This window comes from Eupeodes corollae, chromosome 2 (genome assembly GCF_945859685.1).
Source record: "Eupeodes corollae chromosome 2, idEupCoro1.1, whole genome shotgun sequence".
Taxonomy (NCBI): domain Eukaryota; kingdom Metazoa; phylum Arthropoda; class Insecta; order Diptera; family Syrphidae; genus Eupeodes; species Eupeodes corollae.
This window is the reverse complement of record NC_079148.1, coordinates 152,754,360-152,767,368: the sequence shown is the minus strand read 5'-3', so window position 1 is coordinate 152,767,368 and position 13,009 is coordinate 152,754,360.

Below are 13,009 nucleotides of genomic sequence, written 5' to 3'. Positions count from 1 at the left end.
GGGTCGTTCCATAATTATCGCTTGTAATTTGTTCGTCTAATTGCACAAATTTAAAGTTTCACGGAGCTACACTTAATATTCGATTCTATAACTTTACACCTTACTGAGAGCGCCGCTTGTATTTGGGAAAAAAACTATAGTACAAGAGCCACTGCAAATTTTGGCAGTAAATAAATAACCAAATTAGGTGTCGGAGTAGATTGGTTGTGGGAAAAAGTGTCTCGACATTTAACACCAAAGTCTGGGCCCTGATTCGTTATTTTTTTCAAAAACGAAATAAATGTCCATGTTCTGTATTTCACTTATTGTGAAAACACTTTACGAAAGTGAATTGGGGTGTTCCACAGTTCGCTATAGTGAATTGGATTTTCGAACATGCAAATGGATGTTCTGTATTTCGGTTTGTTCTACTTTTTGAACGCATTCAAATAACATTTTTTATTTCTGTGAATTGGTCTTTGATAGCTTCCTTCTGTTAAGTCTGAGGGTTGCAGCAAGTTTATGAATTGAAGGAATCGATGAAGGTATTATCAAAGGTTTTATTTCCCTTAGAACATATAAAAAAGCGTCTTTGCTTAATCTAAACTTCCAATGAAAGCTTAAAAGAAAGAATTTACTTTATTTATCAAAACAACTCTACATAATTTTCACACACATTCTATATTTAATTTGTCTCGCAAAATTCGTCTTCTTATTTTTTCTTTTGAATTCTGCTTCTTTCTTTCACTTAAAATTGCCAAATTTCAATTCACATTCGATCGAAATTCAGAACATGGGCGAAATTGTGCGTTAACGATGAGATTTTTTGACACGTGTTATCGAGTTGGTTTGCTTTGTGAGTAACATGAAGTAAATCTATTCCACAAGCCATAACCTTTCGTTCGTTTATTCCGCACAAATATCATAGATGGATTGCTATGGATATCAGTTAGATTCAATTTAACTCGAAATAAAATCGAAATTGAAAAATAATGGACATATTTAACTCAACACAATTGAATGATCGCTTTTTAAGTCTGATAAAAACCTATCGAAATGTGAAACAGTGGAAACAGATTAGATTGTTATTCAAATAGTAATTTGGAATTTCTGTGTCAACTAAAAAAAGGAGGATATAATGTTTTGAACTCAATAAAAATACATATGTACCTCTCTCAGATAAGCCCAAAATAGTCAAAATACAATTTATTTTCATTCATACGAATCACCAAATTTGTGGACACACAAACATCTCCTGATTGAAAAATTGAACTCCAAGCTTTCGACCCTTGCATTTGTCAACGAGAACCAAGATTTTGAGTATCATTTGACATGCAATTAAGCAGCTAGGGTCTACATTTCACTTTTACTCGAAATGAAATCAAAATTTTAGTTCTGAAACTCACTTTCATCGATATCGATTTACTTTTTTCGAACTCAAAACGAAGTGAATTTCCGTGATCTGCATTTCGATATTTGTGATTTATAAGTGATTTGAAAACTTTCGATTTTCAATTTCGATTTCATTTCCACTTGATTTTGGGAACCTTGCTGTATATTACAATAAATGTGCACACAATTCTTGAAACAATATGTCTTTTAAAGCCTTGTGCAGGATGAAGCGATCCCATCAACAAAGTTAAAACAATTTACATTGGTTCTCAATTTTGTATCAAGAGCAGTCACCTAAGTTTGGAACTAAGAGTAAAATTATAATTTTATATCGCTGCTCGATTTTAATCTTTATTTTTTGGGAAAAGTCTTCACCATCTAGATATTTTGCAAACTCGTCAATGCCCAGTTATTTTTCGTTTCCAAAAATATAAAAAAAGGTCAATAGGATTTTTTTGACTTATAACAAAAAACTGCGTATACTTGAAAATAATTAGGAACATTCACACTGAGAATAAATAAATACAATTAATAATAGTATAAAATATTAGCAAACAAAATAAATCTAATATTCATTATAAATGGCCCGCCCTCTCTTTTAATAACACTAAAACATAATTTTTAAAAAAAATATAGTAAATGAAAATAATTAACAAAACAAACAACATTACTCAAATTAAATGTGTATTTAAAACAAATCTTTATATTTACTTAACAAAACAAACAAAAATACAAAACATTTGATTACTTAAAACAAGTCTAAAAAAACATACAAAAACATAATTAATTAGTTGTAGTCAATTAAAAAACTCTTAGGCAAAAAAGGAGTTAAAATAAAACAAACACAAAAACATAAAACATGATGCACAATGTATAGAGTAAAATATTTTGTTTCTTTTTTTTATTAAGTTTTTAAAAAACAACAAAAAACCAAAACAAGTTAATATTAAATTTTAACGTTCAAGACAGAATTTTTTGTTTTTAATTTTCTTTTTCAAAACTTTGTTTTGGATAACACATAAAAATGTATGACACATGAAGAGGACGAAGAATGTGATTCAAAAACACATTGTTTTATAATTTTGAATTCATTATACATTTTTAAGTCGATGACAAAAAAACACTAAAGCTCAAATTTTACTTATTTTTCAAAACTTCTTAATTAAAAAAATAAAACAAAAATATTATAATATTGATAGAGCGAGGCAAGGAATGATAAAAAGCCACCGATTTGTTACTTAAGATTAATCACTAAAAACATAATATATTTAAAGAAATATAAATAAAAATACAGCGGCCGATTATGGTTAAAAAATAAAACGAACACATAAAACAATAATTTTCTCCTGGATTGTGGAAAACGCGGTTGATAATAAATAATTTAATATAAACAAAAACAAAAATCATTACCTAACGATCATAAACAAAACAAAAGAATAAAGTAAATCTATATTCTATACTAGAGTGCATAATATATTTTTGTTGTTATATACAAAATACTATTTTTAGTGTGTAATTTCAATTCTCAATTATACAAATTTCACTTAAGTTAATTATTTGACAATACCTAATTTAAAGTACGAAAAAAATTAATAAAGTAAACAAAACGAAATTTATTATTAAAATTTAAACAAATGAAATAAAAAAAAACTTTCTTCTCAAGTAAATATATAAATAAAATATTTAAAAAATAATAATACATTCACAAAAACGATTTTAAGATGCAGTAAAAAGAAAAGACGGATAGCAATGAAATTTAATATTTAAACAAAAACATAGCACATAATGAAAATATTATGTAGAGTGCTGAAATTTAAATAGAAAACAAAATATGGTTTCAACTGGAAATTGTTGAGTATTTTTTAGTAAACAAAACATTTGTTAATAATATGTATACAAAAACACAAAACATGCGTATATTTAAAATATGCATATGATATTAATTATTATACTGTCATCATTATTGAATTGACAAGTAAAATTTAAATTAAACTGTAGATTATTTAGATACATGAGCATTTATATAAAAAAAAAAAACAAAATTAAGTAAAGTAAATTAAATAATAGAATATTATCCACGCATGAGATTCATGAGAATTTTTCACCCGCCCTTACTAAACAAATAAAATAAAAATAATAATAATTAAAAGAAGAAGAAACAACAAGAACAAACCATGATGATAACGATAATGATGATTGAGAGCAAGAAAAAGGTGGAATGGAAATATTTGGATCGCTTAGCGAAGAAGAAATAACAACCTGACTATATCTGTTTTTTATATCAATATACAAGTTTTATAACTTTTTTCTAGTTTTTAGATTTTTAAAAAAGGGGAAATTGAAAGTTAAATTTGAAAAACAAACAAAAATAAGACGAATGTGGGTTGTAGCTTGTGACTGCATTTGCTTCTGCATTCTACAAAAATTGCCAGCTTGATCTTAATATTTTTTTTTTATTTTTAAAACTGGACATTGGAGAAATTCCTATTTCCCTTCTATTTTTGACATTGACAAGATAAAAATAACTATATATATTTAAATTAACTTTTATTTAGTTTTTGGCTTAAAACCATTAAGGTTTTAGTCATTAGAAATGATTTTTTTAAGTTTAAATTTGGCTGAAAAGCATTTCACATCATTTTAAGAATATTTATGGTCAATTTCTTACTTAAATTTCTAGCACTAAGATTAAAAAGTTAAACTTTAAGATTCATAAAGACAAGAAATTGGAAATTATGGATTTCTAGGAAACCACTTGTTATATGTAATTTCAGCTTATACAAAGTCGATATTATCGACCAAAGGCTAAAAGCCCTTTTATAGCTATTAACTATCAACAATATACTTTATAGATATCAAAAAATTTAATGGGTTGTTATTATGATTATCAACTATAAGTTTTCTCAACCACAAATTCTTTTTTTTTAAAGTAAGCACAATAATTTGTTTGATATTTTTAAAAGGGAAAAGAGTTAAAAAGGATAATTACTTCGATAAAATTGTTTTTCAAAGGGAGTTATGATGAAGTTAAATCAACAAATTAAAATCCGCCGAGCATTACGGGATTCTTCAAACCCAATTAATATGGACGAACACATGCAATGCAATTGATTACTTTGGCGAATAAAAATCAGTTGGAGATTCATTCAAAACCTTACACTTCCCAAACAAGCCTTCCTGGAGGTACGATATTGATAAGAAATTAAACAATACAAAAGTCAGCATTCCATTCCAATTATACTTAAATTGCTGCGGTCTTAAAATTCTTTGCTCAAGGAAGTTCAAAATTGAGATTTGTAACTGACTTTAATATTGGCATGTCAATATTACAACCAGCGGTGTCAGTCGTTCTGTTTATTACTTCGAATTACTTCAGTAATTCTTAACCATTCTTTCTATCACTTTTTTCTGTTGCTTACTATTTTGCTCTTTAATAAAGGAATATCATATTAAGAAACAAAGTACACATTTATAAGGTCAACTTACATCTTCGCAAAAAAAAATAATAAAACTTGTTCAAAATTAACGTTTGATAAATATTCACAATCGGTCTAAAATTACCAGTTGATACCCATAATTCCAACTTATCAAATAATTGATAGAAATTATCGACTATCAAATTGATACTCATTTAAAGGCTGTAAGGCAGACTGTAAGTTGTTAGTTTTTTGTTGAGGATTGAAAACCATGACTACTTATTAAAGCTTAAAATTTTGTTGTTCGCTTCGCTAAGCACTGAAAAAATAAAAGCCGAGATTTAAAATTAAAATTATTGTTAGTTATTCAAAAACAAAAGAAATAACTGTGATGTAGAGATATATGAGATTCTGTAACTGGTGCGATCGAATGTACGTTTTCTTGCTTTTTTAAAAGTTACATGACGCAAATCGTTTGCACATCAAATATCACAGAATATCCCCAGCTAGGTTTCACTTTCATTTGAATTGAAATCGAATTCGGAAAAGGGGGTCAAAATTCAACTCGTAGCGATAGACTTATGATCTTTTGCAACTAATAATAGGTCCTATTGACTCGACTAGAGTGATTCACAGAAGATTTAAAAATCAATTGAAATGCAATTTTACTCGTTTTTCAAAGTTCAATTTCAACAAGCTGAATGTGTATTGATTTGCTCACAATTCGAGTCAGTAGGAACTATCACCTTTTAAGACTAATCATAAATCCAGTTGACTCGATTTGAGTTATTTGCAGACATTTTTAAAATCAATTGAACACTGAATGCAAACTATTCGTTTTTTAAATTCGATTTCACCTTATTTTTTAGAACATGGCTAAATTTGTATTGATTTGCACCTTAACCGGGTCACTAGGATCTATATCGAGCTCTTCCCGCGCAATTTATCATTAGCGTCAAAATAAATTTGATCATAAAAAAAGATCTAAAGCTAACTGCTGCTCCTTTAAACAACTTGCACCTTAGTCAGTATTGGAAATTATTCAGCCCTATCATGAATTCCATCGTAATCGGACATTTTTACGAATCCCGAAAAACTGTATCATGAAATCCGTTCGTAATGCAAAATTGTATGAGATTTTCCACTACGAACGGATATCATGATACAATTTTTCGGGATTCGTAAAATTTTCCGACTACGATGGAATTCATGATAGGGCTGATTAATTATGCTAAAGTTAAGACATGACAGTAGCCTTCAAGGCTCTATGTGTTTCTAGCAAATTTTAATAAATAAATAGTCTTTTGTATTGAAAATATCGCTTAAGATAAAATGGTGGGAAGGTCTCGATATCAACTTTTAATATTAACTATAGCTTTTGTTGGCTTGACTTGAATTATTTGTAGACATTTTTTAAAATAAATCAAAATTTGGAACACTGAATGCAAATTTACTCATTTTTGAAATTCGATTTCAAGAACCTAGCTGAATGTAAAAATTAATTTCCATTGTTTTAGTTTTTAATGAAAATGATTTTCTCCTTTTTGTTCAACAAGAAGGTTTTTGTGAAATAAGACATTTTTGAGCTACTCGTATATTTTATATTGTTCATTTAATGCATCATCGGTCTAAAGTCAAGTCATCACTAGAAAAAAGCCGCAAAGAGCTGTTTAATTTGCTAAGATTTGGATCTAAAAATATAAGAGAGGATAAAAACTAAGCTTTTGTTCAGAAGAGCATGGTTTCTAAACCGTTAAACTACAATTTTAAATATTTGATTATTCTCAAAAAGCTGTTCGTAGTATCCGAGGCTTGATGAAGTTATTTAATCTACTCGTAATTTATTTCGTCACAAGCTACCAAAGAAAAGTTTTCATCTACACCTACAACAATACCCACCTTCATCAAACTAAAATAGAAAACTTTTAATTTTACCCTTAATGATTCGCTACACATAAAATAAAAAATATTCGTAAAGTTTTTCATTTTTCAAAAAAGCAATCTGATGAGGAAATTGTTCGTTTTTTGAGAATTTTTTTGAAAAAATAAAATTAAATTATTTCTCGTTTTTATAATAAAAAAAAAATGAAAAATAATAAAAAGTTCAAATGAGAAAAAAAAATTTAAACATATTTTAATTCCTTATGTGCCTACTATGTGTACGGTAAGTGTTATTTATTTATCGTTTCTGAATTGTTACATCAATCAAATACGAGAAAACAAAACAACATACAAAAAATAAACGAATTAAAAATAAAAAGAAGAAAGAAGAAAAATTGTGAAAATTAAGTGCAATTTAATTGCGTTTCATTTTTGCAGTAGTGAATCATTAACTTTAAAAAACAAAAATAAAATATTTAAAGGAGTATTGTGACTTAAAAAATACATAAAACTGGTGCATCAATAACTAGGATATCAAAAATAAAAATAAAATATTAAAAAATAAACAAAACCAAGGCAACGAAAAACTTTTTTCAAAATAATAAAACAAAACAATAATATTTAAAATTTTAATTTGTTTGGTATTTTCAATTGCTGAGGCTATTTTTTACGGATCGTAATTGATTTGTTTAAATAAGTAATAAATAAAAGAATGTGTATGAAACCACAACCCCCTCTCCCTACCCCTTATTTTATTTATTTACCCCCCCCCCCTAGATGCAATTCCTTATTAAAATATACATAATAATGTAGAAATAAAATTATCAATAAAATAAAAACATTTTATTATTTGCGCTTAGCTTTGTCGTAAAACTGTACACATAACTATTTAAAACAAAAATCAATATCTTACTATTTAAATAATTAACAAAATAAACAAAACAAATGGTGCAAAAAACATAAAATATTAAATTAGTATACTAAAGTATAAGCAAAAAAACATAAACATTATTGTTATCAAATAAAACCAACAAAAATATTACAACAAAACAAAAACAACATAATAATAATAAATAAATTAGCAAAATTATTTTTTAGAGTATAAATTGATTTAAAACTTAGCACAGTAGACGAAAACAATAAATATAAAATAAATAAATAAAACAAAAAATATTAATTATTTAAAATTGGTCTTAGTAGCAAAATAAAAAAATATTTCCTCTCTTAACAACAAACAAAATCTAAATGTGTTTAATATCCAAAAACAAATATCCAATGAAATAATATTTTAGTATTTTAAAAACAAAACAAAAAAAGAAATCTTTTTCAAAAAAATCATCTCAATGTAAAACAAAATTTTGAATTTTTAAAATTTAACTTAACAACAAAAGAATAAAACAGGTAAAAGGCGGATATAGTTTTTCTTTTACATTACTAACTGCTGCTGCATTTGCTGCAAAATCCTCTTCCATATAAATTAACAAATCAAATAAATAAGTATTAAATGGTTTTTTAAATAAAATCTTAAAAACAAAAACAAAAAACAAAAAAACACAACACATTTCCAAAAACTTATTAAATATCTTTTTTCAATCATATTATTAACTTCTTAACAAAACAAAATACAACATAAACAAATATCAAAAATAAAACCTTACTTTTGGAGTACAACAATTGAATAGATACCATTTCTCTTATAAATTATTATATATTATATCTTATCCCATGAAATAACAGAGTTCAAATGAAATCTTTATTTTTATCCAAAAATACATATAACAACAAAATGTCTATATAAATATTAAATTAATTAAACAAAAGAAATTTAACAAAACACAAAATAAAATAAATTCTATTAAAATCTGTCTGAGTGGTAAAATTTGAAATTATCTATGTCTTGATATATAAATTGATCTCTACTGTGTTCTAAAACAAAATATAAATATTTATATATATATAAAAACAAATTAAAATCAAAATTATATAAAACAAAAAATATACGTATATATGGTAAAATATTTATAAAACATTACACGCTAAAACGCAAAAACAAAAACACAACTCTATATAAATTACATAATTAAAAAAAATATAATTAAAAACAAAATATTGTTCTTTTTATTCTCTTTTGAGAATTAAAACTCTGACATACGACAACAACAACAACAAAACATGGATAAAATAAATTATTTAAAAATATTTAAAATTATTATTATTATTATAACATATATTGTGTACTGTAAATGTGTATAGCATAATGGAATACATCTTCAATATTTAAAAATACAAAAACACTCGATGATTCAAGAGAAGAAACACGAAATAATAATTTAAAAAAAAAAAATAAAATAAAACATAAACTTAAATGTAATTTAAATTAGTAAACATAAAACAAATATTACAAGACACAAAATAAAATTTAAAAAAACGACTCTATTAATATATAAAATAACATAATATAAAATATATATATATATTGAGAAATTATTTTTTAGGAATGGCCATGATTAAAAAAAGAAAAGAAAAGACAATGGAAAGAAAAGGCATCCATATATTATTATAAATATTTAAAAAAAAAAATAAACAAATAACAAAAATAAAAAAAAAAAACTTAGGTATGTGAAGACGACGAAAACATGAACAACAACAAAAAGAAATAAAAGTGTAACGTATGTTTAAACCATAAGAAGAAGCAAAAGAACACATAAAAGGCTGTAATTTTAAGTGAAATAAAAATTAAATTATAATAAATATAAATTAAACTCTAGAACTAATTGTAACCATAAAATATAAATATAAGAAAAATAAAGTGTAAATGAAATGAAATTTTTGTTTGTGTTTTCTTATTTCAAGACGAAATTTTTCGAACAGGTATTTTCATTAACAGAACAGAAGTTGAACTTAACGTGAGGATCTTTATTCGCAACTTGTGATTTATGTTTTTTTTGACAATGTTGACAGCTTTAACTTTTAATTTTGAACTCTCGAGTTGGTTTACGATTTTCTTCAGTTCCGAAAACAGTAGAAATTCAAATTTTTTTTTTATTTACATTTTAATTTATTGAACCATCAAAATTTATATAAATTTGGCTTAATTCTAACATAAATAATATTTAACAATAACTTTAATTAAAACATTTGTTGGCACAAAGGGGGCCTAACTTTATACATTGATGAATTACAAAATTTAACATGTGTTCATCTCGGGTTGTTCAGTCCCGGTTGTCCTGATGGAGGTTGGTTGGGTGTGGCGGTGTTCAGCCGCGGTAGTATGCTGATTCCAGGCCAGCATAGAAGTAGACGTCGTCGTCAGTGGGGAGTTTGTCCAAGATATCCATACCACAAAGGTATCACGGGTCCGGGTGTCGTTCCTGATTGGTCATCCTTCCCATTAATTGGTTAGGGTGGCTGGCGACTTTGATGATTATCTACCCTGCTGCCTGTGCAAGGAACTGGTCAAGTGACTTGATTTCAGCTTCTTCGTAGACTCTACAATTACTATAGTGCTTCTGTCATTGACGGTCGAATTGTAGATCGGTGCATATCTTTAGTATCTTCCTCTCGAAGACTTTAAGTCTTTCCATTGCAGTTTTTGATATGGTGAACCATATCGGAAAACCGTAGATGATAACCGGTCTTAGCAGTTGTTTGTATATCAACATTTTCGTTGGTTTACTTAATCCAGTTTTCTTCTTCAAGAGAGGATGAACTCGATGAAGTGCGATGTTGGCTTTTGTTATCAAAGCCTTAGAGTGAGGGTTGAAGCGCAGCAGCTCATTGAAGTGTATTCCCAGGTATTTGGCGTTCTTCTTGGCTTTAATCCTTGATCCATCCGGGAACGTCAGAACAAGGTTTCGGACCACTGCCGCCGATCTACAGCGGCTGTTGTTGGTGGCAGATCTCCGGAAGCATATCAGTTCCGATTTGGAGGTATTTATCCTTATTCCCCACTTCTGGTAGTACTCGTAAAGTCTGCTTATGTGTGCTTCGACTTTTCGGGCTGTGATCGTAGGAAACATGGAGGACGAATAGATGAGTGAGTCATCCGCAAACAGCAGGTTCTCACAATCCGTTGGCACTGGCTGGTCAGATGTCATCAGGCTGTAGAGGAACGGTCCAAGTTTCGATCCTTGGGCGCTTCCAGCCTTTACGTCTCCAATCGTTGACTTGCAACTATCTATTTCTACGAAGAAGTTTCTGAAAGAAAGAAAAGACATTTTTATTATTGGCTGTGGAATATTAAAAATTCGGAGCTTATGGATGAGGGCCTCAATCCATACGCTGTCGAAAGCTTTCTCGACATCAAGAAAGCATCCAACTGTGGCTCGGTGGCTATTGAGAGCAGGGGTGACGTCGGACTGAATCTTTAGAAGTGGATGGATCGTTGAATGAGCCTGTCGGAATCCAAACTGCATGTCGGGGATGATGCTATGCCCGTTGCAGAATTTCTTCAGTCTCCTTAAAATGTCTTCTTCCAGAATTTTGCTGATGTTGTTGAGGAGTGAGACAGGCCTGTAGTTGGAGATCATATTGGTACTGCCTTTCTTCGGAATTGCCACTACTTTGGCTGTCTTCCACTTTTTTGGAAAGTAGTAGAAATTAGAATATCAAATTTGAGAGTTAAATCAACTTCCCACAGGAAGTTATTGTAATGGGTCCGATTTGGCGAATTGAAAATTTTGACATTTCTCGATTTCAAGCTTCCTAGAGTCGAAATAAAAGATTTTTTAGAAAGATGTCTTTTCAAAAATTTGAGATATAGCTTCCAACTTATTTTATCTTATAACAAATATTGTTGTCAACATTCAGTAAAATCTTGAGAAAAATCGAATTGACAGTTTTTATTGCAAAAAATTAAAACCTAAAAAAAACTAACAGAAGATGGTAAAAATTCATTTTCGACTTAAATATCTTTTCAATTTTGAGATGTTGGCTTTAAATTAATTTTATCTAATGAGAAATATTGTTTTCAACATTCAGTAACATTTTGAGAAAAATCGAATTCACAGTTTCTTTACAAAAAATAAAAGTCTAAAAAATAATAAAAGTTGGTGAAAACAGATTTTCGACTCAATTATCTTTGCAAAAATTTAAATATTACCTTCAAACTAATTTTATCTTATAAGAAATATTGTTTTTACATTCGATGCTAGAAAAATTGGTAAAAATTGGTTTTCGAATAAAAATCTCGTTAATCAAAATAGATTTTGAAAGCAAACTATTTCATCATAAGCAAACATTTTTAATTTTTTTAGAATAAGTCAATTGACAAAACTTTTAAGCATGATAAATAGACATAAAGGATGGGAAGTTATCAGTGTGGGTCGCATCCCAGCCTCTGTTTGCAAATTAAATTTATACTACATTTTGATTATCAAAAATTATTCTCAATTTAGATACAAATATTTTTACACTATGATATTCCGATAAATTAGTTGTTGAAAACAGATAAAAAAAGAGAAGAGTTGTTTGCGATTGAAAGAAGGCAATATAAAATCTTTTCGAGTGTGTTGGGCTCAAATTTATTTATGGTTCTTTTTTTATTTCAAAGCGAATTCGAATTTTGAACTCCAATTGAAACAAGATGTGCAATTAAATACTTTGAATATTCGATATTTTATACATAATATTAATTTATATTAAACGAATAACGTATAGTACACAATTATGTTGATAGTTTTTTTTTTAACTTTCGAGTTTTATTTTTTTTTTAACACAAAGTTTTCATTCTAAACTCAAGATTTATTACTTTTTTTTAACTTTTGATTTCGAACACTTCCAAGAATTTGAATGGCTGTCTTTGAAAAATTGAAGTTTAGCAATAACAGCAAGGACCGGCCATTCAATTCTTTCAGAGCTATTTATTTAATAGAAGTCAATCAACAAAAACTGACATTGGTACATCCAGTCCCTATAATATGAACATCGGAGTTCCTTAGGATTCAGTTCGTGAACCCCTGTTGTTCTCTATGTTCATCAATGACTTACTTGATGTTGTTCAACATTCTTTTGTACATATTATGTATGCAGATAATTTATTTATTTATTTATTGAATTCGTTAAACAAACTAACTTCAGAACTTTAGACTACTATAACATTTATTCTTAGATTTATAGATTTGCAATGCTTAAAACAATTTGCCAAAAAGTTAAACTAAAGCTAAAATTGTTAAACAAATGTACTTTAAATGTTTTAAAAAGCAATACTTGTTGTAAACTGAAATCAATTGGTTGCAGGGACTGTTTTTTCCATAGTTCGATCTGACATCTGCTTGATGTAGGACGTAAAGGAACTTGTCTTCTAAAACTTGAACGGCTATAAATAAAGTTTTATTGTTTCA